We start from the raw sequence: 26,628 nt of genomic DNA, 5'->3' as shown, positions 1-26,628 counted from the left end.
TCTGAATCACTCATGTTCGGTATTTGACGGGCTGTGTAATTGCTCTAAACCCTATTATCTTCCGTAGCAGTTGTTGAAGTGTCATTAGGGCACCTCAAATGAAAGGCTAAATTCACCTATATACACAATTTTAATAATTACAATCTTTGTTTTTTTTCCTTTTTCGAAATGCAAAGCTCCGCTCCAAAAGGGAGGTGCCAGGATCTGAGGATTGCATCAGAGACTTCCAAAGCCAGCATAGAATGTCATTATGTATTTTTTTTTTAACTTTCTTTGGATTTGCCTGAGCATTTAATCTTTTATGATTTTTATTTTCTACCCTCTGCAGAAGAGAAGAGAGCAAGGCATGCTGGATAAGGGAACCAGAACAGTCAACAAACATTCCTGGGCACCTACAATGTGCTGGGAGCTTCCCAGGTGGCTCAGTGGTAAAGAAACCAGCTGCCCATGCAAGGAGATGCAGGAGATGTGGGTTCAATCCCTGGGTCAGGAAGATTCCCCTGGAGGAGGAAATGGCAACCCACTCTAGCATTCTTGCCTGGAGAATCCCACGAACAGAGGAGCCTGGCGGGCCACAGTCCATGGGGTTGCAAAGAGTCAGACACGACTGAGGGACTGAGCACGCACACACTATGTGCCAGTCACTGCTGCAGCCCTGGGGACGCAGGGGTGGGCAAGCCTGAGGAGGCCACTGTGATCTTCACACCACACCACACGATCTCATAGTTTATTTGTTTCATGTCTCTGCTCTGCTAGAGGGGGAGGGGCTTGTGAAGGCAGCATTGCGTCTTGGTCATCTTTGTTTCTAAAATAGGCAGGCCAGCTCCACAAGTGTTTGTTGAATGACTGAATGACTGTTCACAGAATGTATGCGATAGACCAAGAACCTCTCTAGGTAGAGGGATGGGGCCACAAACAAGATGAAGGCGGTCTTTGCCTTTTGGGGGCACACGGTAGGGGTGCAGAGACAAGAAACACACTGAAGACATACATTATCAGCACGATGGATGCGGCCACTGAGAAAGCACTGTGGCCCCACTTGTCAAAATCTGCACACTGGTAACCAGTACCACTCTGCCAGGGCAGTGAGAGAAGTGTGGTCATGATGGTGAAGAAGATGTGTCCATTGAGAAGTGGGCCAGCACGGCCTGAGACGCCAGCGAGGCCGTAGGATCACTCTTGGAGCTTGGGCAAGTTCTCTCTCTAAACCTCTGTTTCCCATCTAGAAACGAGAAGGATACAACTTAACTCTCAAGGTGCTGGTTTCAGTCACAATTCTTAGACTGCCCCCTGCCTCAAGCCCCTCGTGCCACATCACGTGTCATCTCCTCCCCTTGAGCGTGACTTGTTTATAGTGACTAGAACATGGTAAAGGCAATAGGATGGCACTTTTATGATTAGGTTATTATCTGTCTATCTATCTGGGCTTCCCAGGTGGCTCAGTGGTAAAGAATCTGCCTGCCAATGCAAGAGATGCGGGTTTCATCCCTGGGTTGGGAAGATGCCCTGGAGAAAGAAATGGCAACCCACTCCAGTGTTCTTGCCTGGAGAATCCCATGGACAGAGGAGCTTGGCAGGCTACAGTCCATGGAGTCACAAAGAGTCAGCATGACTCAGTGACTAAACAACCACAAATCTATTTATATTTATCTGTCTGAATATATATGTATGTTTCTAATCTTATTTATATTTATCAATCATCTATCTATCTCTACCTACCTATCTTTATCTCTCTATATGTGTCCATATCTACATTTATCTACCATCAATCTCTATATTTATCTACCATCAATCTATGTCTGTGTCTATATTTGTCTGTACACACACACATCTACCGATCCATCCATCTATGATTCTGTCTTGCTCGTCCACACTAGAGAGATCCTTCCTGGCTCTATGAAGTCAGCAGTGGTGCTGAGGTAGCCCACGTGGCCTGGAAGTACAGGCAGCCTCCAGCACCTGGGTGCCGCCAGCTGACAGCCAGCCAGATGCCAGGACCTCACTCACATAGCCGGTGGGAAATGGATTCTGACAACAGCCCAAGGGAGCTTGGAAGCAGATTCTTTTCTGCAGTCAAGCCTCCAGGTAAGAATGCGGTCTGGCTGCCTCCTTCACTGTACCTCATGTGACCCTGGGCAGAGGACCCAGCTAAGCTGTGTCTGGACTCCTGACCCCCAGGAAACATGAAACAATAAATGTGTGTTTAGGCCACTCAGCTTGTGGCAATTTATATGCAGCAGTGGATAACTAATAGATGGTGGTGCATAGTAGGTCCTGAAAGTTGGAGGTGAAGGACAGCAGAGGACAGATCAATGTAGCCTCCTGACTTCCTCTTGTATGTCCCTTCCCGCCGTCCCAGCCAAAAGAGCAGAGGTGGGCATCCTGAGAGGCTCTGGGTCTGCAATAAGGTCAGCCCTGCTAAGATGCCTGGGTTTGGAATGAGAAGCATCACCCAAGGACACTTCCTAGAAGAGCAGATGCTCCAAGCTGCGTGCATTCTGGATTCACCAGCCTCAAGGCGGGCAGCTGCTGCTATGCAGCTGAGAAGAGGCACTGGGATCCCCAACATCTGCCTAGAACCTCAGGACCACAAGGCCAACGATAACAGACTTATTGTTTCCACATTATGGCATAAGGTGGACCGCACAGAGCTCCGGCTTGCCATCTGCTTGAAAGATGCCTCCGGCTGCCCAGGTTTGTGGGCATAGAAAAGGGGACGGATGCCTGGTATGTTTCCAGACTCACCTGATTTAAGTTCACCATCGTTTCTGAAATGGTTCTGATTTCTCTCATGTTCAGAAAATGATTCGTTCTGCTCCTCCTGTGCCACCCAACCCTGCCCAGGTCTGGAATGATCAATACTGAATTTTCTGAGCCTCTGGTTTTCTGTCACAGTGGAGGAAACAAGATTCACTTCCGAAGGTGGTTGGAAGATTCTCATGAACATTATTACCCAGATGTTTGTACCTGAGGCTGGCCAAAGCTTAAAGACAGTCTCTCATTTAACTCCCTGGACACTCTGGGAAGTGGGGGCTCTGGATAACCCATCCTGCAGGTGAGTAAACCGAGCTTGGAGAGGCCAAATGACTGCACTGTCACCACTTGAGATAACACCCGGCACCCAGAGGGGCAAATTCCTGGCTTTGCCTCCACAGACCCCCTTACGCACTTGTGGCATTTATCTTTACAACATGATCAACTTCCCAGCGACCTACAGAGTCCCTACTTTGTGACCTGGTTGCTATGTGAGATGTGTCTTAGCAGGTGGCTGTCCATCAGTCCCTGCCCCATTGTTAGGAGTGTGAGAAGGACACTGAAAGCCCAAGTCCTAACCAGAACAGGCCCCCAGATACGTGAAGCCCACCCAACCATTTCCACCTCACCGCTCATGTCTTCCATCACCCCTGCTGGGCTGGAGCTCTGCTGGGGGAGCACTGCAGATATAACAAACTCCAAGAGCATCAGGAAGCCCCAGTGTGCCCCTGTGGGCCTGGGGCCAGGTGTGCGGACAGCTGGACACTTGGTCCCTGCTCTGCAATAGGGCCAGGTGGGAGCCCTGGTGGGGTCTTTGAGGGAGTCTCTGAGTGACCTGGAGGCCAGACTCCTGCTTGCCTGTGGTCAGAATACAGGCAGAGACCTGGCAGTAGGGAACGACAGAAGATTCAGCCTTCGATGTGTTATCATATTCACCATCAATGATGACCAAGGGAAGTCATCAACATTAAATCTAAGGAAATTTTCCTTATTGAGCTTCAAGGGAAGATGGACTAATGATGATTTGTGTCCAACAGCAAACATGCCCTGTGATGACTGATGGGGCTGGCCTTAACCATTTACAGAGGGCAATGAGGGGTCCAATCAACCCTATGTCAGGGTGATGTCCTGCAACCCCCCTCCCCACCCCCGCCACCCAATTCCTCAATCAACTAGGCTAGTCCCAGCAGGAGAGAACAACTAGCAACAAAGTAGACCCACACTAGTCAGGGGAATGAAAGAAAACTCAGCTTACTTGGATGTCTCCTCTGTGCTGGGTACCACACTCACTGTTTGACATACAAATTTCCTTTACCTCCCAACACAAGCCCTGAGTGAGCTGTTATTCACACCCCCAGGGTTCCATTTACCCATTTCTATATGACAAAGGCCCATATAGTCAAAGCTATGGTTTTCCCAGTAGTCATGTATGGATATGAGAGCTGGACCATAAAGAAGGCTGAGTGCAGAAGAATTGATGCTTTCGAACTGTGGGACTGGAGAAGACTCTTGAGAGTTCATTGGACAGCAAGGAGATCAAACCAGTCAATCCTAAAGGAAATCAACCCTGAATATTCATTGGAAGGGCTTGTGCTGAAGCTGAATCTACAATAATTTGGCCACCTGATGGGAAGAGTTGACTCATTGGAAAAGACCTTGATGCTGGGAAAGATTGAAGGCAAGAAGAGAAAAGGGCAACAGAGGATGAGATGGTTGGATGGCATCACTGACTCAACTGACATGAGTTTGGGCAGATTCATGGAGACAGTGAAGGACAGGGAGGCCTGGTGTGCTGCAGTTCAGGGGGTCGCAAAGTCAGACACAACTTAGCGACTGAACAACAACAAAGTGCACTTATCTTTAATCTGCTGAAAATGATGAAAAGTGAAAGTGTTAACTGCTCAGTCATGTACTCTTTGGAACCCCATGGACTGTAGCCTGCCAGGCTCCTCTGTTCATGGAATTCTCCACGCAAGAATATTGGAGTGGGGTATCTTTTCCATGGTATCTTCCCAACTCAGGGATCAAACCTGGGTCTCCTGCATTGCAGGCAGATTCTTTACCATCTGAGCCAATAGGGAAGCCCTATCTTTAATCCCCTATACCTATTTTACAGATGAGGAGACTAGACTCAAGTTTTAGGGACATTTAACACTTTCCCATAGTGAGCAGCTGGAAAGTAGCAAAGACCCAAGTCTGAACCCAGCTCTGCAGAAGCTCTGAATATAACCTCTTTCTACTCTACCAAATAGTACTTCAAACCAGTAAGCTAATACTAATGGTTGGTTGGTTTAGCTAATCAGGTGTATCTTCAGAAATAGGCCCAGATAGACCAGTAAAAATAAGACCATGTTTGAATTTCTTAAATCTGTATGAGTTTTCCCAAGCATTAAGTTTCTTTTCTGAGAGCCAAGCTTGGTCGAAGTGTTCACAGGCTAAGACTTCACCAGAACACCAAAACCAGGCTTAAACAATGAATGTGATCTGAACTAGAAAGCTATATCCTGAATTTGTCCACATCTTCCTTGTCTCTGCCAAGCATCCTTGTCCTGCCACCCCCACCCACCACCGAAGACTAGTTGGAGATATGGGGGTGTACAGAAACGCTGTATACAGTTGCTCAGGATGCACACTGCACGAGGTATCAGTTGAACAGTAAAAGCGTTAATATTCAGTTTGTGCTTCTCTCACTGAAACTTGTGTCTGATGAGGGACTTAATCCATCTGGAGTCAGGGTGTTGCTTCCTAATTTTCTCAAGTGAGTTGTCAAGGGCTAACCTGCAAAACCAATTTCAAAGCAAGCAACCTAAATTATCCTGAGGAGAAGCTGAGCATTTCAAGGGAAAGGTGGAGAAGAATATGACAACTCTTGATCTCTTTTCTAACATCTCAAGCAGCTCTGCTTTGGTTCCAAACTTGCATCTTGTTCAGAAAAGCAAAAGTTTCTCAGTTATTGGGACCACCTTCCATAAAAGTGATCATGTATCCTTAGGCTATTTATACGCCCTTTACAGCAGTGGTCCCCCAACCTTTTTGGCACCAGGGACTGGTTTCATGGAAGACAATTTTTCCATGGACCAGGGTGGAGGGGTGATGGTTTGGGGATGATTCAAGCACGTTACATTTATTGTGCACTTTATTTCTATTATTATTACATCATTTCCACCTCAGATAACCAGGAGTTAGATGCTGGTGGTTGGGGACTCCTGTTTTAAAAGACTTGCCCTTCTTGAGCTCAAGTTCTGATTTTTCCATTTACTCACTGCATGACTTTGGGCCAAATCTGTAACATCTTGGGACATGTCACCTCCCCTGTGAAACAGGGATCATAATAATATGCATTTCATTAAGTCTAAGACACTATCATTTAAAACATGCACCATTGTTTTATGGATCACTAAGGAAATAAAGTTGCCAATTAAACTGACATGTCTTTGATTTTAAGGTGTATCCTGATTTCGGAGAGAAAAATGGAAACAAAATAGGTCTTGAAATTGATGGAATTTAATTAAATAGCTTGTCCGCCTATATAAAAAGGGTGTTGTGAGGGATTTAATTAAATAACCGGCAAAAAAAAAAGAAGACTTGATAAACTATAAAACACTAAAAATATTAATTCTTCTTAGGCACAGTAACTTTCAAATGACTTCATCCTAAAGACTGATGCGCTATTAGATCCTTCAAGCCTCATGTAATTGTTTTAATGTACTCACTAAGTAGTTCAAAAAGCTGTATTTACAACCTTATGAGTCTGAATTGCTTTTCTCCATTTATAACATTCTCACCCTCTTATGATTTATCTGTGTAGAATCAACTTGTGAACTTTCCCTTGAATGAGATTCAAGATTTGGGGCTTGATTTATGGTTAGAATTGACTAACATTTGGAAACAATGAACTGTGTTGTCTAAACACATAAAGACCTCGAGAGAAAGCTGAAGCGCTAATTACTGTGAGCGGAGGGGGGTGGGGACGCAAACGTGCCACAAAATCCCGTTCAGCATCAGGGTTTTCTGACAGTTGCGTGTGGGTGGGGGAGGGGCGGACTCCTCAGGCCACGTTTCCCAAGCTGCTTTGGGGGCGGCCACGACTGAGAGGTTTGCATTGTGGTTCTCCCCTGGAAAGAAAAATAAATAGTTTAGAGGCCACCAAAGAGCAGTTGATCCATAATTCTTCCAATCTGAAAAAAGCATAAGCTCTCTGGGGCCTCGGGCGTCCCTCGGCCTCGGTAGGACAAAGCAGCCTTGGCAATACATCCGGTGCAGGGGGAAAATGAGCTCTGGTTTCTCGGTCCTTTGGGACTGACCAATCACAGCGCAGGAAAGAGTCCCTCCATGCCGGCCTGGTGTCTTCAGGGAGGCGGCCTGGCAGTCCCCAAACCAGCCAGGCCTTGGAATCAGACACATCTGAGTTTATATCCTGCCTTCATCATTTACCAGAGCTTTGTTACTGGACTTTGCTGTGCCTCCGTTTCCTGTTTGCAAGGCATAATGAGCTTGTGTAGAGGAAGTATCCTTCTAAGTGTGGGGAACAGTGTGAAAGTGAAAGTCGCTTAGTTGTGTCTGACCCCATGGACTTCTCCCATGTATCCCATGGAATACAGTCCATGGAATTCTCCAGGCCAGAATACTGGAGTGGGTAGCTGTTCCCTTCTCCAGGGGATCTTCCCAACCCAGGGATCGAAGCCGGGTCTCCCGCATTGCAGGCGGATTCTTTACCAGTTGAGCTACCAAGGAAGTCCTGGGGGAACAGAACGGGGGCTTATTAAATGATTCCTAGTAAGATCCCCCCATTTGTTGAACCCCCACCATGTGGAGACACTGTCAGGTGTTGGAGATGCTGTGATGAGGAAGCCAAATCCAGTTTCTGTTCCCACAGAGTCCAGAGCTAGGAGCAGATAAGCAAACAAACAAACAAAATAAGATACACTCAGTGGGTGACAAGGGCTATGGAGAAAACAAAGCAAGAAATGAGACTGGAGAGAGATGGGATGTGTAGGGGGCCCACGGTGGTACCTTAGGAAGGGCGATCGGGGAAGGTCACGCTCACTAAGGCACTTCAGCCCCCAGCCCATGATTCTCCAGCCCAGAGATTCTCAACTAGGGGTTATTCTACCCTCCGGGTGACATTTGGTAATGTCTAGTGACATTATTACTATGGAGTGGGGGTGGTCAGAGGCAGGTAGTGGGTGGAGGCCTGGGATGGTACTCAACATCCTACAGTGCACAGGACAGTACCCCTCACCCCTTGCCTCCAAATCCTTCAAGATTCATCTGGCCCCAAATGTCAACAGTGCTGAGGCTGAGAAATCCTGACCTAGTCCATTACCCTGTGTTATGTTTTTTCATGACACCACAGAGTTGATGACTCTGGAAAACCCTCATGGAAGGGACCTGGTTTAATGAACAGACCTGTCAGCCTCACGGCCTGTAATGGGTGACACCAGAGAGCCACTCCCCAGCCCCTGCATCTCCTGTGATGGTGGGCATGCAGCAATGCTTGCCTATGCAGGGTGTCCTGTAGAGACTGGCTTCATATCTCACCCCTCCTGGCCTAGGCTATCCCAATAAAGCTCATTCTGCTAAGTAGAGATTAAAAACAAACAACAACAACAACAAAATCAAACAAAATAGGAATCTAGCCAGCTTTGCGGAAAATGGGCTCAGGAATACTTCTAGACCATGCCCCTGGAGTTCAGTAACAGACACTGTCCTAGTCCAGCAAGTGCACCCCCCAAGTTCTAGACTCACATTTGTTTAAAGGGAAAAAATCAGGATCAGGGAGCAATGCTGCCTCTAACAGCACAGAGGCAAGAGCAGGAAGTGACAGCAGACAGCCTGATAGGGAAGGAAGAAGAGCAATGTGGAGGGAGAGAGAATCCAGAAGGCATGTGGTCAGGAGTTATTTGGACTCTCCAGGCACCTCTGTATCACACAGCATGGAACTGAGACACTATGGCCAGGTGCACTGTTGCTGTCTCCCCACCAATACCCATGACCCTTATTCCATGCCATCAGGACTCTAATTTTGTTTGGGAGATAATGTGCTTAGCCACAAGACTAGTTGAAATAAGCCATGGCCAACCCCTTCCTCTTTACCAGTGGTTGGCTTAGGAGTAGACACCTGACTCTGTTCTAATCAATAAGATGTAAGAGTATGTCAGCTTGAGAGCTTCTGGGAAAGATCTTCCTCTCTGATAAAGCAGAGAGCCACATGACTGGAAAGTCTTTTTTAAAAAACATCTCTCTTTCTTTTATATTTCAGAAATGGGTTTGTGAGATGAGATGTGATGTTTGGAACTGTGGCAGCCATTTTATGACCATGAGGAAAGGCTTGTCCCAATACACTTGAGGATGGAGGGAAGGAAACACAGAAAGAATCTGAGACCTCGATGACATTGGTGAATTTTCTTATGTAAGAAGTTAAATGCAGGCCTTCCCTGTTGATCCAGTGGTTGAGAATCCACTTGTCAATGCAGGGACAAGGGTTCAATTCCTGGTCCAGGAAGATCCCACATGCTTCAGGGCAACTAAACCAAAAATAAATAGATAATTTTTTAAAAAAGAAATTAAACACATTAATTGTTTAAGCCTCTGCCACCATGGCTCAAAGCATCATAAATAATATGGTTTCTTTTTGTAATAATACTCTCAGAAACATGTCCATGCCTAGAGGTTAACATTTTAAAAGGTGTCATCTCTAAAATGGACAAAGCATCAGTTATTTAGAAATTCTTTAATCTGGGATGCTATCCCCCACCTTCAAGGGTTCCACAAAGTACAAAATTGCTCTGTTTTAATGTACCCAGAGCATATGATCTATGACATAAACTATCTCTGCTTTCACAGAGCAATTTAATGCTTATACTCTCCAGTCACAGACTCACAGACTCTCAATGTTGAAGAACAGCACTTTGAGCCAGTTCCCCCCATAACCTCCTCATTCACTGACCATCATCTCTGTCCCCACCAGAGTTAGGTCTGGTTTATTTACCTGGTAAGCACAGGATAAAGAACTGGGCACACATAACCAGTCCTTCCTTCATCCTTCCTCTTGGGAGTGAGCTTCCCAGAAGGTTTACATTCTGCTCTGCTCCCCCACAAACTTATAAGGGCAGCCTCTCCCTGAGCAGATGGGGCTTGCTCCAGGCCAGTGTTGCCTGTGCTTGGGTGGGGGAATATATTTAATTAGGGGCCCCACTTGCTGCCAGTATAGGACACATTCTCCAATGTTAGCTCTATCTGTAACAAAGATGATATTTTGGTTTAGCATTGTGTATTCAGAGTCAGTCAGTTCAGAGACCAGACTCTCTTCTGGCAGCTTTAGGCAACCTTAAAACTTTAAGGTATTTATTATAGGATATTAAATGAGTGATAGCACTGTAGGAAGAGCTGAAGAAACAACTTTCAGGAATGAAAAGCCACACTACCAAACTGAACCACTAACAGATCTGCTGTCTTCCACAAATCAGGTGCTGGCAGCCCCAAAACTTTACCTCCTTGGCCACGCTCAGGAAGATGCCCCTCCTGCTGCTTCTGAAACCACACGTTCCTGCCCAGACCAGCATCAGCACAGTGGATGTGCAGCAACATGCAAGCCTCACGCTGTACAGGGACCACTGCTGAAGTGACCACAGAAAAAGTGAGCGCTTCAGGAACATGCTTGCCTGAAAGTGCAGAGGCACCAGGAATGTGCCTCAGCCTCAGTCTCTCTTCCAAATGTCATGGGAATTCACCTGCGTGGCCAAACCTGAATCACCTGCAGAACTCAAGCTGCAAGGGAGTCCTGACATCTACTTAGTTCCCAGCTTTCCTGTTTCTGCAGGACAGGTAGGTTCATGAGAACGAGGGTGGAATAGTTGATGAGTTCATATTCTCCACATGCATGACGGCTATGGTACAAATGCAATCAGACCACCCAGATTCAAACCCAGCTCTGCCTTGTACTAACCCAGTGGCCTTGAGCACATCACATAACTCAGTATGTGTCAGTTTCTTCATCTATAAAGTGGAGATAATAATAGGGCACACCTTACACAGTTGTTAAGAGGATTAAATATTCCCTCTATTCAAACCCTTGCTGCTTGTTATCAGAAACTCAGAGACAGAATCAATACAGATAGAGAGGGAAGCCCAGACATGTAAAACAGGCAGAACTGTAGCTGGCACACTGTAAGTGCCATGGAAGTGTCTGCAAAGTGTGAAAGTGTTAGTTGCTCAGTAGTGTCTGACTCTTTGCAACCTCATGGGCTGTAGCCCGCCAGGCTCCTCTGTCCATGGGATTCTCCAGCAAGAATACTGGAATGGGTTGCCATTTCCTTCTCCAGGGTTTCTTTCTGACCCAGGGATTGAACCCAGGTCTCCTGCATCGCTGGAAGATTCTTTATCATCTGAGCCACCAGAAAAGTCACGCAAGTGTCTGCTATTATGGGTGCAAAACTTGGCCCCTCTCAAGCTGGTCCCTGATAACAGCTTAAGATTAGACACACATGGTGGTGCTCAGGATAGAGGTACCTATCTGTACTAATCAACACATAATTAACTATATTCAAATTCCTTAAAAATAGCACCATCAAGAGGCTTGGTGTGGTTTTGGGGTGTCAATGACAGTGAAGAAAATGGAAGGGGGTGCCTGGCTGTGCACACTCTGACTCCCAGGATCTTCCCTGCCAATCAGCCTTGTATCTGTTTTCTCCGAGGGCCGTAAGCCGAGAAGGCCCAAATAAGAAGGTGTCTGCAGGGGATGACTGGCTTCAAGCATAATTCAGCGGCCTGTTAGGAAGCTGGCCTGACAGCTGATGAAAGTGAAATATAATTAAATGTCAACAAAAATGAACACGGCATGGCACTGGCTGACATGCCAAGCTGGTCCCCAAGACCCCCTCCCACAGGATGCCAATCATACCTAGCTGCTCATCAGGGGTGATGGGACTGAAAGGAACCAGCATCAGACACAGAGACAAAGGGAGCAGAGGTCTCCAGAGCACCTGGTAGAAGTGGGGTCCCCCCATCTTGCTGGGGGGCTGTGGGCTCCCCCTGCAGTCCAGAGGGCCCAGGGGGAGTTCTTCCCGCATTCTGGGGCAGGTGAGAGGAGTGGCCTTGAAGAAAGAAATCAGGGGCCGGACCCTCATATCTGGGTGCCAGAACTGGAACACTGAGATGAGAAATCCTTGCCTACTCCTTCTAAGAATTCAGTCTTCCAGAAATGACAGCTACTATTTGTTGAGTCTTTACTCTGCACTAAGGCTATGCTGATTGTTTTTTTTTTTTATTGGAATATAATTGCTTTACAATGTTGTGTTACTTTCTCCCATACAGCATTGTGCATCAGCTATATGTGTACATATGTCCCCTCCCTCTTGAACCTCCCACCCAGCCCATATATATACACACACACAGATGTGTGTGTGTGTGTCTGTGTGTTAATATACTATTATGATATTTGTGCAGTTATGGAATGTTCCCTCCAGCCCCTGCTCCTGCACTCAAACTCCCATAATCTAGCTGGGAACATGGGAGCCCAGACACCCTAATTTTCCAGTTTTCTTTGCAACTTAGTTCGGCCACATGGCATGCTCTGGTCAATGGAAGGTGACCAGTAGAGGTTCATGGCCTTACGGGTCACAGCTCTTTAAAGAATCCATCTCCACTTCCCCTTCTTTGTCCCATGGGCTGCAAAGGGCATGGACAGTCAGCTTCACCCAAGAGGCAAGGACTCAGTGTGTGCAGAGCAGCAAGGTAGAAGGAACCTGGGTCCCTGGAAAACCAGGGCAGAGCTACCCTGGACCATACTCCTCCAACTTTCATGAAAGAGAACATGTACTTGCAGCTTGTCTGCTGCCTTTCAGGACTTAAGTTACAGCACCTCAATCTGTTCCCCTGACAGACTAATACATCTTCAGTGTCCACAGTAGCTTTGCAAGATAGGTATGACCTTCTCCTCAGAGCTTAACCACCACCAGATTTGGAACTGGGTTCCAGCTCTGCCGTTTCATACTGCTATGACTTGGGGCAAGTCATTTAGCCTCCCTGAACCTTGGAGTTCTCCTTGATAGTGTGGGGAGAAGGTCATACCTATCTTGCAAAGCTACTGTGGACACTGAAGATGTATTAATCTGTCAGGGGAACAGACTGAGGTGCTGTAACAAAAGTCCTGAAAGGCAGCAGATAAGCTACAAGTGCATTTTCTCTTTCATGAAAGAGAAATCTGGCTATGACCAAAGTGTATGCCCAGATCTACGACTCAGAGCTCATGCCTCTACCTGGAGTCTGTGGTAATAGCTCTTTCCTTGCAACTGTACATTTTAAAAAGTTGGGACAAGGCTTCCCTGGTGGCTCAGCGTGGAGAATCCACCTGCCAATGCAGGAGACACAGGTCTGATCCCTGGTCCGGGAAGATTCCACATGCTGTGGAGCAACTAAGCCCGAGCACCACAACTACTGCGCCCATGTGCCCTGGAGCCTGTGCTCCCCAACAAGAGAAGCCACCACAAGGAGAAGTCCGTGCACTGCAACCAGAGAGTAGTCCCTGCTCACCGCAACTAGAGAAAAGGCTGAGCAGCAACAAAGACCCAGCACAACAACAACAACAAAGGTTGGGACAAAGAACCTGATATGATTCCCCCTCAAGAGAAAGGAAGAGAGGAAGAGTCCTTTTCCTTTGGACACACCCTCTGCTCCTGGCACTGGAGTTTCAGGAGAGACACAAAAAGTCTTCATGGGTTCAGCGTCCATTCATCCCAGTAGCAGACCCAGACAAGACCATCCCTGCTTCCTGGAGTTCTGAGCTTCTCTGAGTACTGACCCTTCCAAGCCTTGCTCATCAGCTCTTCCTTTGACTGGAGAGCTCTGCCTCGTCCTTCCACTCAATTTCCCCTTGACTTGTATTTTTTCTGAGGCTGGTCTCTCTTTCTTGCAAAGATCCCGCCTGATGTTAGTTAGAGCTGCTCTGAGCCAAGGGCAGAGGAGAGCGGCACAGAACCACATCCAAACACGACACCGAGGGTTCCAACTAAACCATCTGGGAGCCCTAGAGCTAGACTCAGAGGCCAATATCACGAGGTCAGGAGCTGGCAGACCCAGGAATGGGACTGGAGATGGGCGGGAGGCTGGAAAGAGGATAAAGGACCAGGACTGAGTTGGGGTGGAGGGTGTTTATCTTGCTGGGTTCTGGGGTGTAGGTATGTTCAGGTAAAATGCTCCATGTTCATTAGGAAATGGGGTCTGCCTTGGGGCTCTGTATGTCCTGGCATGTGGATGAGCCTCTGGAAGGAAGGCCACCAAGGCTCTTGCCTGCTGGCTGTGCCCTGTTGCCCTGGGGGACCACAGTGAAGTGCTGGCCCATTGGAGCAGAGGGCAGAGGAGTGAGGCCAGGACTCTTCCACCCCAGTGAGAGCAGAACTTGGACAGTACAGTTGTAAAGCACTGGAGTGACTCCCCAGATGGAACTGGATTTATGGGGCCCCCTTATGGCTCTGCCTCATTTTGGATGCAGAGACTCAATCAGGGGCTGCTGCTGCTGCTAAGTCGCTTCAGTCCTGTCCAACTCTGCGCGACCCCATAGACGGCAGCCCACCAGGCTGTGCCGTCCCTGGGATTCTCCAGGTAAGAATACTGGAGTGGGTTGCCATTTCCTTCTCCAGTGCATGAAAGGGAAAAGTGAAAGTGAAATCGCTCAGTCGTGTCCAACTCTTAGCGACCCATAGACTGTAGCCTACCAGGCTCCTCCATCCATGGGATTTTCCAGGCAAGAGTACTGGAGTGGGGTGCCATTGCCTTCTCCGCAGTCAGGGGCAGAGGAGAATATTCATGAAGAATAGCCTGAACTATGGGCCCCTGGGACAGAGGTCGTGTTTGGTGGTGGGGGTGGGTTGGTGTTGCAGCTTCAGCACCTTGTTCATTGGTCCTGTTTGGAGAGACCTCCGATGCAAGGACTTTCTGATTCTGAGTATCAGGGCCATGGAGCATGCAGGGGACTAGGTGACAGTCAAGCATGGCACTGGCCAGATGGTGGGACTGCTCATCAGTCATGGAGACAGCAGGGGACAGTGGTGAAGAGTCAGTGGGTCTGAATGCTCCCTCTGTTAATCCCCAGCGAGGTGACCTAAGACAACTTGCTTCACTTCTCTGAGCCTCAGTTTCCTCATCTATAAAATGGGGACAACAAAACTTTCTTCTTCTGGACACTGTGTGGATGAAGGGGGGGCCTTTAGTGCTGGATTTGCTATATAATTAGCTCTCAGTATGTGGTAGCCATGACACAGTATTAGGCAGATAACAAAAAGATCTCAGCTTTCTTTTAAATCACTTTTGAGTTCTGTCTTCATGACCATGCATTATTCACAATAACCAAAAGGCTATAACCCAGATGTCTATCCACTGATGAGCAGTAAAGTAAAATGTGGTCTATCCAAACAACGGAATATTTTTCAGCCATAAAAAGAAACGAAGGACTTCCCTGGTGCTCCAGTGGTTAAGAATCTGCCTTGCAATGCAGGGGATGTGGGTTCGATCCCTGGTCAGGGAACTAAGATCCCATATGCCACAGAGCAACTAAGCCTATATGGACATAGGTTTTCACTTCTCTTGGATATATATACCTAGGAGTGGAATTGCTAGGTCATATGTAGCTCTTTCCAGGCTTCCCAGGTGGCTTTTGTGTAAAGAATCCGCCTGACAGTGCAGGAGACACAAGAGATGCACATTTGATCCCTGGGTCGGGAAGATCCCCTGGAGGAGGAAACCGCAACCCACTCCAGTATCCTTGCCTGGGAAACCCTTGGAGAGAGGAGCCTGGTGGGCTAGTCCATAGTGTTGCGAAGAGTTGGACACTACTGAGCACGCACAGACACACACATGTAGCTCTTGGTTTCAAGATGATAATGAAGCAGGGCAAAGGCTAATAGAGTTTTGCCAAGAGAAAGCACTGGTCATAGCAAACACCCTCTTCCAACAACACAAGAGAAGACTCTACACATGGACATCACCAGACGGTCAACATCGAAATCAGACTGATTATATTCTTTGCAGCCAAAGATGGAGAAGCTCTATACAGTCAGCAAAAACAAGACTGGGAGCAGACTGTGGCTCAGATCATGAACTCCTTATTGCCAAATTCAGACTTAAATTGAAGAAAGTAGGGAAAACCACTAGACCATTCAGGTATGACCTAAATCAAATCCCTTATAATTATACAGTGGAAGTGACAAATAGATTTAAGGGACTAGATCTGATAGAGTACCTGATGAACTATGGACAGAGGTTCGTGACATTGTACAGGAGACAGGGATCAAGACCAACCCCATGGAAAAGAAATGCAAAAAAGCAAAATGGCTGTCTGAGGAGGCCTTACAAATAGCTGGGAAAAGAAGAGAAGTGAAAAGCAAAGGAGAAAAGGAAAGATATTCCCATCTGAATGCAGAGTTCCAAAGAATAGCAAGGAGAGATAAGAAAGCCTTCCTCAGTGATCAATGCAAAGAAATAGAGGAAAACAACAGATTGGGAAAGACTAGAGATCTCTTCAAGAAAATTAGAGATACCAAGGGAACATTTCATGCAAAGATGGGCTTGATAAAGGACAGAAATTGTATGGACCTAACAGAAGCAGAAGATATTAAGAAGAGGTGGCAAGAATACACAGAAGAACTGTACTAAAAAGATCTTCATGACCCAGATAATCACAATGGTGTGATCATTCACCTAGAGCCAGACATCCTGGAATGTGAAGTCAAGTGGGCCTTAGAAAGCATCACTACGAACAAAGCTAGTGGAGGTGATGGAATTCCAGTTGAGCTATTTCAAATCCTCAAAGATGATGCTGTGAAAGTGCTGCACTCAATATGTCATCAAATCTGGAAAACTCAGCAGTGGCCACAGGACTGGAAAAGGTCGGTTTTCATTCCAATCCCAAAGAAAGGCAATGCCAAAGAATGCTCAAACTACCGCACAATTGTACTCATCTCACACGCTAGTAAAGTAATGCTCAAAATTCTCCAAGCCAGGCTTCAGCAATACTTGAACCGTGAACTTCCAGATGTTCAAGCTGGTTTTAGAAAAGGCAGAGGAACCAGAGATCAAATTGCCAACATCTGCTGGATCATTGAAAAAGCAAGAGAGTTCCAGAAAAACATCTATTTCTGCTTTATTGACTACGCCAAAGCCTTTGACTGTGGGATCACAATAAACTGTGGAAAATTCTGAAAGAGATGGGAATACCAGACCATCTGATCTGTCTCTTGAGAAACCTGTATGCAGGTCAGGAAGCAACAGTTAGAACTGGACATGGAACAACAGACTGGTTCCAAATAGGAAAAGGAGTACGTCAAGGCTGTATATTGTCACCCTGCTTATTTAACTGATATGCAGAGTACATCATGAGAAACGCTGGGCTGGAAGAAGCACAAGCTGGAATCAAGATTGCTGGGAGAAATATCAATAACCTCAGATATGCAGATGACACCACCCTTATGGCAGAAAGTGAAGAAGAACTAAAGAGCCTCTTGATGAAAGTGAATGAGGAGAGTGAAAAAGTTGGCTTAAAGCTCAACGTTCAGAAAACTAAGATCATGGCATTTGGTCCCATCACTTCATGGGAAATAGATGGGGAAACAGTGTCAGACTTCATTTTTTGGGGCTCCAAAATCACTGCTGATGGTGACTGCAGCCATGAAATTAAAAGACGCTTACTCCTTGGAAGGAAGGTTATGACCAACCTAGATAGCTTATTTAAAAAGAGAGACATTACTTTGCCAACAAAGGTCCGTCTAGTCAAGGCTATGGTTTTTCCAGTGGTCATGTATGGATGTGAGAGTTGGACGATGAAGAAAGCTGAGCGCCGAAGAATTGAGGCTTTTGAACTGTGGTGTTGGAGAAGACTCTTGAGAATCCCTTGGACTGCAAGGAGATCCAACCAGTCCATCCTTAAGGAGATCAGTCCTGGGTGTTCATTGGAAGGACTGATGTTGAAGCTGAAACTCCAATACTTTGGCTACCTCATGTGAAGGGTTGACTCATTGGAAAAGACCCTAATGCTGGGAAGGATTGGGGGCAGGAGGAGAAGGGGACCACAGAGGATGAGATGGTTGGATGGCATCACTAACTTGATGGACATGGGTTTGGGTAAACTCCCAGAGTTGGTGATGGACAGGGAGGCCTGGCGTGCTGCGATTCATGGGGTTGCAAAGAGTCGGACACGACTGAGCGACTGAACTGAACTGAACTGAGTACGCATAGACACACACATGTAGCTCTTGGTTTCAAGATGATAAAAACCTTGAGATTACAGATTGGGGCATTTCGAGGTTGGAATTCTGCACCCCCTAAATCCCTGCTGTCTTCCCATTTGGCTCATCATGGGACTGCCATTCTACCTTCAACACAACCAAGTCTTTTAGAAGCTATTCATAGCCCAGCTTGAGTTCCTTCCCATGACACTTGTTCTCCAGGTACATAGATATTCTGACGTTGTCTCCATAATTCAGAAGAAGAATCATGTCAAATACTTATAACTTCAATATGGCCTTTGGGGACATCTATTATCTAATGCTGTTTTACTAGTTACATGAAGATATGAAAATAAAGTAAAGGAAAAGAACTCTGATTAGGGTCTCTGAGGCTTCCTGTATCATGTAAAATTCCAGAAATGAAACTAAATTGTATATTAAATTTTTTTTATTTAGTTAAAGCCTACTTTTCAAAAAAAAATGTTCTTAAAGGGCTTCCGGATAAAAGTCAAATTCACTTGTTAATTTATCCTGAGCCCCTCCCATGACATGAGAAGTTTTGTTTTCCTGATATTGACTTGATCTGATTGAGTTAATGGTCTAGGAGACAATAACATCCTCTCCTTGCAGAACTGGCTCTGGTCAGGCCCATTTCTGATCATTTTAACAACTCGACTGGTTCTCCTAAAAATTAAACGAAATTTAGCCTCAGACCTGGAGGTGCTTTTCCATTCATTTACTGCCGGACCATGTCAATATTCTAAAGAGGTTTCGGGTGTTACTCCATTTTGAATAATTTATCATAGCTAATGAAAGTTTTAAAAATTGGCTAACATCAAAGAAAAGCAAAACAGTCATTCCCACAGGTGTCTCAAAGGAAGCCTTTCTGGGCAGAAGAGATGAAAATACCCATTGCTGTTTCTGGAGCCCTCAAGCAATTGCATGGATGGAGTTCATTTCCACCTAATGAGTAGTCATGGCACACCTACTGTGAACATGTATTGCATGAATGAGACACAAAGTAGTGTAGGATAGGTTATCCTGCAGTAACAAACAACCCCACCAAATGTCAGAGGTTTAAAAGATGGGCCATTTCTTTTTGCATCTATGTTCATCTAACTCTGAAAAAGAAAACAAAGCTCACCTACCAGGACTGTTGATTTCTGTATGGAGAGGAGGATGTTTGTTGATGGACTTCCCAGAGTTGCCTGGATGCTATGCTGCATCGTTATTTTCTATGTTCTGCGTTAAAGACTTCATGAGACCGTGAGCTCTCTAATGGGAGTGAAAGCCAGGTAAAGACAGGATTGTGTTTTCTGCTCCTTTTCCATCAGCTTTGGTGCCTTACCACAGGGCCAAGCATGCTGCAGGTGATCCAGAACTGTGCAAAAGAGCACAGAGGCAGAGGTTACACTTGTGGGTTTGAATCCTGCTGCCAGCACTCCCGAGCTGTGTGACTCAGACAGTTTCTCTCAACCTCTCTGTACTTGTTCTCATCTGTGAATTGCTGCTGCTGCTGCTGCTGCTGCTGCATTGCTTTAGTCGTGTCCGACCCTGTGTGACCACATAGACGGCAGCCCACCAGGCTCTGCCATCCCTGGGATTCTCCAGGCAAGAATACTGGAGTGGGTTGCCATTTCCTTCTCCAGTGCATGAACGGGAAAAGTGAAGGTGAAGTCGCTCAGTCATGTCCGACTCTTAGCGACCCCATGGACTGTAGCCTACCAGGCTCCTCCGTGCATGGGATTTTCCAGGCAAGAGTACTGGAGTGGGGTGCCATTGCCTTCTCTGCATCTGTGAATTAGGGGAAATAATAGACCCTCCTTGCTGGTGTACAGTGTAGAATAATTGAATTAACGCCTCTCAAGCACCTATAAAGGTCCCTAGCACATTGCAGCACTATATTAGTATTTGATAAGAAAATCATGAATTAGCATCCTTTGAGTCTGAACTAGGGATTATTTTATTGAATCTTCAAAACAATTCAATGAAGTAGGCATATTAGGATGACCATTTTGCAGATTAGGAAAGTGAGGCTTGGAGAGGTCATCTCCCTGGGGTCCAATAACCAGAAGGTGGAGCTAGAATTTCCACCCAGGTCTTCCTGACTCCAGGGCTGACATCCTTTTGCCTTGAGGCTGTATAACCTCTATGCAGAACAAACTAAATAAAAAGGCTTATGTGAGCAACGTGGTGCCCATTTTTCTTGATCTAATGCATTGTAAACTCTGCACTTCATCTTCATTTAGTCCCTTAACATTCTTGGTTCCAACATACTTTCTAATCCTCTCCCATCGATCCATTTTTGTAGACTCTTGTCTCCTGGAATGGATTCTAGAATCCCATTGCCCTGTCCTCCTGTTAGTACTTCTTGGACAAAACACAGTTTAAAAACAGCACCAGGGACTTCCCTGGTGGTCCAGTGGCTAAGACTCCATGCTCCCAATGCAGGGGGCCCAGGTTCCATCCCTTGTCGGAAAACTAGATTCCACATGCTGCAACCAAGAGTTCATATGATGCCACTAAAGATCCCGCCTGCTGGAAGATGGAAGATCTCATGTGTTGCAACTAAGACCTGGTGCAGCCAACAACAACAACAACAACAACAACAACAACCCAGCACCACCCTCTCTCTTTCTACCTTCATGTGTGTTACTCAAGTGGTCGCCAAATGATACATCCATACAGCTTAATTCACAGCTTTGGAACCCTAAGGCCATGGTCACTATTTTCTGTCCACAGAGGATCTGGGAACTGTTTTCCCTGCTGAGATTCCTGAAGTCTTGCTTCTCTGCTGCAGATGCGCTGCAGAAAAAGGGCAGGTCACGCTGTCTGTTCAAGCCTCTTTTTTCCTTCTGTCAAGTTTGTGTCTTTCTTAAGTTCACCCCCTTCCTTTCTCACTCCTTCAGGAGACAGAGGGTGAAGACTGTTAATATTCTACAAAAGGCAGTCCTTTGAAGAAACATCCAAGGAACAGACTTTCATGATGTCACACTTACTAACGGCGGGACAGATGTCTTCCGAAATATGGCAACCTGCAGAGCTGAGCCTGCACAACTCTCTGAGCGCAGAAAGAGCTCTTCCGTGCTCTTTCGCCACAGAAATGCACCTAGAACTCTCCAGCAGACATGGGGCTGCTGGAAGAACTGTCAGCTCCCCCAGTCTTCATCACACACCTACGAGGTGCCAGCTGCAGACGGGGGGGTCAGAGCTGGACAGGATGAGGTTCCTGTCCCCACGGGGCTCACATCCACGTGGCAGGTGGACACGTGGCTGTCCCGGCTAATCTGAGACACATGGCTTCACTGAGATGTGGGCCTTGAGTGTGAAAAATGGGGGAACCTGATCTCTGGCTGCAGAATGCTGAGGCTCAGATGGGGAGAGGGGTGCAAGAGAGGCCCATGTACAGGTCAGTGCTGTTCTGGATGGAGGCATACGGCGCTTGATAGACTTCCTTCTGTAAGGAGCTTACCATTCGTGGAGGGAGTGGAGAAGGACAGGCAATAAACAAACAAGCAAACCTATAATATGCAAGGCAGAAAGAAATATACAGCAGGCTGTGCAGATGAAGAATGGCATGTGAGAGAGGGATTCCTACTTCATTTAGACAAGGCTTTGTGAAAGGTGACATCTGAGCAGAGACCAGCTTTGGGGGAGGGGGGATGAGGAGAGGAGCAGAGAGCATGTGCAAAGGCCCTGGGGGAGGCAAATGCTAGACCCGTCACAGGCATAGCAAGGAGACCACAGGCTCGTACAGAATGAGCAGGGGTGCATGGCAGGAGATGAGGACAGAGGAGTAGCCGGGAACCAGATCCCATGGGCAGTGGTGGCAGGGAGGAGCTGGCACATGCAGGGTTCATTTCAGAGATTGTGATGGATGGTAGACAGCACCCACTGTGAAGCTTGCCATGAAATCTGAGTTTGAAGAGAAATTGTGGGGAGCACAGCAAATCTGTGAATCAAAAATATAAAAGCCTTTTGAATCAATCTCCATGAGCCAGGTGAGCACTGCTCCATGCCTTGCACATAGTAGAAAAGTTTGCAACTGGGCTTATGCCTATTCCCACCAGCTGTAAGACCTGGGTTCCTGGTCTCCTGGTAGTCTGTTTGCACACTGCTCAGTGTAGCGTGTGTTTGCATATGCTGCCTCTTATGCAGTCCTTACCCACTGTGAGGCAGGTGCTGTGTTACTCACGGGTGTGCTGGAGCCAGCTTCCTGCGCTCTTCAGGGCTGACTGTGTGCATCCCTTCCTAGCTCTGCCATTGGGGAAGCCAAGTTAGTAGCTTAAGTATTTAATCCATGGAAACTGATTTGAAGCCAGTGAGAGCTTGGGTTCGAAGGGACCCCTGAACAGCTCTCAAGAGTGTGATGAATGCTACAACTAGCCGCCCCCTCAACCACCCTGGAGAGAGCTGGTTGTTGATCACTTACCAGCACACCACTGGCTACACCCATTTTTCAGAGAAGTCAACTCAGGCTTAGGAGGGTAAAGACCCACAGCCTTGGGATGCCTCAAGTCTAGAGATCTGCTGCCTTTTGACAGTTTGTAATGACAGTGGATGATTCTAATAGCAGAAACTCCAGTGATGGTAGATCATTTTGGATGCTGTGGGAATTTTTAGGCATTCCCCAGATCTCTTTGTTTCTTCACTGTGTCTGGTTTAGATTAAGGCCAGAAGTCCCTGTCAGGCTGTTCATGAAGTGGGTGACCCCTTTGTTGACCCCTGATGGCTACAATCACAAGAGGGTACCTAGAAAACCCTGCTTGAGGGGAGGCTGGGGGAGCCACTGCCAAGCCAGGCTATATCCTTAGGAGCCAGGAGAGGAAAGCAGAGAAGCAGAGGCTCAAGGTGGAACGTTAGCAAATGCCACTTCTATAACTGCTTATGAACAAAAGGTCAGGCCTTATGGTATTTCTTTTGGTTATGCTGAAAAAACCAATCCAGTGTTTAATTTCCTCAAGTGGAGGCTGCAGGCTATGTGGGTTCACAGGGTGCTGGAAGAGGAAGGCCTGAGATGGGAAGGCTGATATTCCAGAGAGACCACATGGAAGGCACTCTTGGGGGCTACTCAGGGGTCCCTTCGACCCCAAGCTTTCACTGGTTTCAAATACAAACTGGGTCCTGTTCTGACCTGTCTTATGACACAGCTAAGGAAGGCTCCATGACAGGGGAAATAGGAGCAGGTATTTATTGAGCACTTACTGTGTACCATGTACTTTATATATTTATTTACACACAAACACACTCAAGTCAAGAGGATGAGATGGTTAGATACCATCACCGACTCAATGGACATGAACCTGAGCAAACTCCGGGAGAAGTGGAGGACAGAGGAGCCTGGTGGGCTACAACCCATGGGGTCACAAAGAGTCGGACATGACTTAGCAACTGAATGACAACAAGAACACTCAAGTCATCCTCACACACTCTATGACTAGACTCTTCCTACCCTCATCTCCACATTACAGCCGCTTGAACAGATGCAGAGAGAGGTTAGGTAATTTGTCTGAAGTCACAGTTAATAGGTATTATACTAGAGCTGGGTTTGAACCCAGCTAGTCTGGCTCCAGATTCTGAGCCCCTAAACCACTCAACTGCATGGGATAGAGGGGTGCAAAGATTAGCCACAACGCCTTAGGAAATGCTCTGAATGTGTATGACATCTCCAAGGGCTGGGAAATTGCTATGAGTGCCCGGGGCCCCTTCAAACCCCTCTGTCCTCTGTCCAACAAATCTAGGCTGCCCCCAGAGATGCCTGGCCTGACCCTCATCTCCCTCTGCAGCCTCTCCAGCACTGTCCCAGCCATCATGTCCCCAATGCCCAAGGCTCTCCCTGCCTCCGTGCCTTTGTACATGCTGTTCCCTCTGCTTGGAACATCCCTCCCATTTTCTGCACCCACTAGTTCCTCATGATGCTGCTTAAGGTTTCTCTCTTCCTGGAGCCACTCTAACTTCCAAGTTGAAATAAAGGACCCTCATGGCTCCCACTGTACACTGGAGATGGCCACAGAACTCCTCCACCCCTGTGTGGTCACTGATACTCTGGTCTGCCTGCTTGCTGGGTTGTGAGAGTCTTTGCAGGCAGGGATGGAGTCTCACGCATGTCTGTTTCCTTAACACCCAGCACAGTATCCAATACACAGTGCATGCTGCATGCTGAGTCGCTTCAGTCTTGTCCGACTCTTTGCCATGCTATGGACCATAGTCCGAAAGGCTCCTCTATCCATGGAATTCTCCAGGCAAGAATACTGGAGTGAGTAGCCATTCCCTTCTCCAGGGGATCCTCCCGACCCAGGAATTGAACCTGCATCTCTTAAGTCTCCTACATTGGCAGGTGGGCTCTTTACCACTATCGCCACCTGGGAAGCCCTGACAGAGTAGGTGCTTAATAAACACTGACTAAATGAACGAATGATGAATGAGTGAGTGGCCACCTTTGGATGATCTGTCTTCTTAACCAGGTAGTAATTCTGATTCCTGTCCTAAATCTGACAGCCAAAGGCAGGCTGGTGCTTTGACGGTGGGTGGGGGTGAGGAAGGGTGTTTGGAGATGAGGATCAGGCAGAACTTGAAAGGGGCCAGAGCAGGCGTTTTGAAAGGACAGTCACAGTCGTGGCAATCGAAGTCCCCGCAGCACTGACAGAGGTCACAGAGGCTAATGCAGTTGCTCCTGCGGAAAGGAGCACCCCACCCCCACGCGGGGAGATCACACGCCAACGACGAGAATCCTGCAGCCACTGCCCCGGGATCAAGGGCGCAGGGCTGTGCGCACCGAGATTAAAGGCTGCGGTGCTCCTTCTGCCCGGGAGGCCCTGGAGCCGCTCTCCCACAGGCAACACGATGGATTAGGCCCTGGATGTTCCGGAAGCTTGCCCAGTCCCGGATCACCACGGATCCTGCCTTCGCATTCTCACCAGAGCTCACGCTCACGTCCTTGTGGAGCCCTGGGTGTTTTCAGTGCTGGGTTATTGGGGGCTTTTGGGCCAAGGGGAAGGAGATGACAGAGAGACAGAAGGCATGTCCAGCAAACCAACTAACATTCCTCCACGAGGTCCTGAGGCTCGGGGTTTGGAAATCATGGGGATGCTCCCAGGCAGAGCATGCTGGTTCCTCAGCCTAGGAGAGCCCACTGACCAGGGGTATTTTCAGTGGTGGTACCGACCAGCTAACAGGTGAGGAAAGCCTTCTCGGAGGCTGAGGCTCAAAGTGATATTTTGGGACAGAAAAAGAAGCAAGCTGAGTGCTTTCTGACAGGGATGTTTCCCCATGGCGTCTTCCCAGCACGGCCCTGGCCAAACCCACTCACCTGTCTTCTAAGCGGTAGGAGGAATTCCCCACCCTCTGGTCCTTCCTGATACTTCTCTGCGTTCAGGATGCAAGTGGTGGTCCCCGGGTAATGTCATCTTAATAAACCACGCTGAGAGCAAGGCTGTCCAAACAGATGAAGGGTGATGGGACAGAGTTCAAAGAAGGATGGCTTGTGATGATTTAGAACATCGCAAGGCCATTGAGAAAGGAAATGGAGGTGGACTAGGATGAGACTCAGAAGCTGAAGGAGCAGGATGGATAAAATGCCAGCCCACCTCTCCCAGAAGCCAGCGGTCCTTCCAGCTCTGGGAAACCTGGCCAGGAAAGCAAGTCCTGGGCTGGAGGGACTTGGACAATGACACCAATGATTTCCAAACAAAAGAACCGTCATACACTTAAAGTTCACTAGAGCCCTTCATTTTTCTAGAGGCTGTGGACATCCTGGAATCAGATAGCACTGATAGTTGCACAAGTTTGTGAACAGAGTTAAAACCACCAAATCATACTTTCAAATAGTAGGCTTTATGGTATGTGAATTACAGCACAATACAAAAAAGTGGGAAAAGCCCCCTTATTTCGTATTCCACTGTGGATCAGTAAATGCACAGCACACCAAGATGTGGTGACTCGGTTATAGAAAACCATACTCCTCAAGAAAGGAAACAAATAAAAGAACCCTTTGAAAGATGGTGGGAGGAGGTGTCACCTACTGAGCACCTGCAATGCCTTTAGCAAGGGAACATCCTTCAATTACACCAACATATTTACTGTGCACCAGATATTGTCTAGACTTTGGGGTTAAAGGAAGATGAAGAGAGCTGTCCTGGTGGCTCAGTGTTAAAGAATCTGCCAACCAATGCAGGAGACACAGGTTTGATCCCTGGTCCAGGAAGATCCCACATGCCTCAGCACAACTAAGCCTGTGTGCCAGAACTATTGAGCCTGTGCTCTAGAGCCCTGGAGCCGCAACTACTGAGCCCTGGCACCACAGTTATTGAAGCCAACGTTCCCTAGAGCCTGTGCTCTGCGACAAGAGGAACCACTGCAATGAGAAGCCCATGCACCGCAACTAGAGAGTAGCTCCTACTTGCTGCAACTAGAGAAAAGCTCATGCAGCAATGAAGACCCAGCACAGCCAAATAAAGAAAGAAAAGAAAGATGAAGAGATCAGGGCCTTACGCTTCAGAGAAAGAACAGGGAATGAGCCAGGAAAACGAATCACTAGGGCAGGAGATGGAATATGCCGTGGGCAGCAAGGGGTTCTCCACGTTTAATTCTAAGGACGCTCATAGGAGAGTGAAGTCCCATCAGGTCACAGGGACCAGGAAATGAAACCACAGGGTTT

At 47.3% G+C, this 26,628-nt stretch overlaps 1 protein-coding gene and 1 long non-coding RNA gene across 2 annotated transcripts in view; both read right to left on the bottom strand.

Annotated features, from left to right (window-relative positions):
• KAZN (kazrin, periplakin interacting protein) overlaps positions 1–26,628 on the bottom strand; it is a 1,354,882-nt gene that overhangs the window by 283,365 nt on the left and 1,044,889 nt on the right. The gene's annotated exons all lie outside the window — the stretch shown is intronic.
• On the bottom strand, positions 146–5,313 carry LOC145506806 (uncharacterized). Its single transcript, XR_014054355.1, has 2 exons — positions 4,454–5,313; positions 146–500 (listed from the first exon to the last, which is right to left on the bottom strand). It is a non-coding gene; the product is annotated as an uncharacterized LOC145506806 (long non-coding RNA).

This window comes from Giraffa tippelskirchi, chromosome 5 (genome assembly GCF_054371585.1).
Source record: "Giraffa tippelskirchi isolate mGirTip1 chromosome 5, T2T-mGirTip1v1.2.pri, whole genome shotgun sequence".
Taxonomy (NCBI): Eukaryota; Metazoa; Chordata; class Mammalia; order Artiodactyla; family Giraffidae; genus Giraffa; species Giraffa tippelskirchi.
This window is presented reverse-complemented; position numbering and strand designations above follow the sequence as displayed.